The sequence below is a fragment of the Lampris incognitus genome, chromosome 8 (genome assembly GCF_029633865.1).
Source record: "Lampris incognitus isolate fLamInc1 chromosome 8, fLamInc1.hap2, whole genome shotgun sequence".
NCBI classification, from domain to species: domain Eukaryota; kingdom Metazoa; phylum Chordata; class Actinopteri; order Lampriformes; family Lampridae; genus Lampris; species Lampris incognitus.
In genome coordinates this window covers 49,059,099-49,059,900 of record NC_079218.1, presented here as the reverse complement: position 1 = coordinate 49,059,900, position 802 = coordinate 49,059,099, and positions in this window count along the sequence as shown.

Sequence of the window (802 nt, the reverse complement as noted above, 5' to 3'; positions counted from 1 at the left end):
CAAATGGGAAGACCTAAACAAAACAACAAAAAAAATCAGATTTGAGGTTTGTGGATTTTCTTTGTGTTGAGTTTCTTATTGGTCAAGAAATGCACTTGCCTATTATACTGTTTCTTCAGTGTAAGATGAATAACTGCTCCAATATTCTCCATAATACAATATTGTGCATGCTGGTGATGTATTTATACAGTAGCTTGACTTTATTAACTTATACTGTAGATGTTATGTATTCATATGAACATGGAAATTACTAGACTTTAATCCAAATTATTTTCTATTTATTTCTTTTTATTGGATTGTTAGCTAGGCCTTCCTTTAATCTGTGTTTTCTTTACTCCCATTTGCTGAAGTACGCTATACCAAAACAGTGATTGTTAACAATAAATTGATCTGTTATGGACAGTGCTATGGTGACCTGCAAGTTCTTGGCGAGGATGGAAAGAAGGAAGAGCGATGCTCGTGGGTTCGAGTCCTCTAATACCGATCGGTTTGTGCTCTTTCGGTCTCATGACGCGCGTGAGAAGTTCGGTGTCGGACGTGGTTTGGCTTTTACGCCCACGGCGTCCTGATGGCCGCCGAGCCGGAGGCACGCGCTGATAAATCGCGAGGAACATGAAAACCGAGTGGTGAACTTAAGAACTTGGCACGAGCTCAACGAAGGATTCGATTCTTTTCCTGCGTCAAGCAGGACAGATATTTACCGAGCCAGTGTACAATACCAAATAATATCTAATTGGCTCATAAGCCTTATGGGAGGTTCCCTCGGTTGCTGTGTGGAGTTTATTTTTTGAAGGCTATTTAT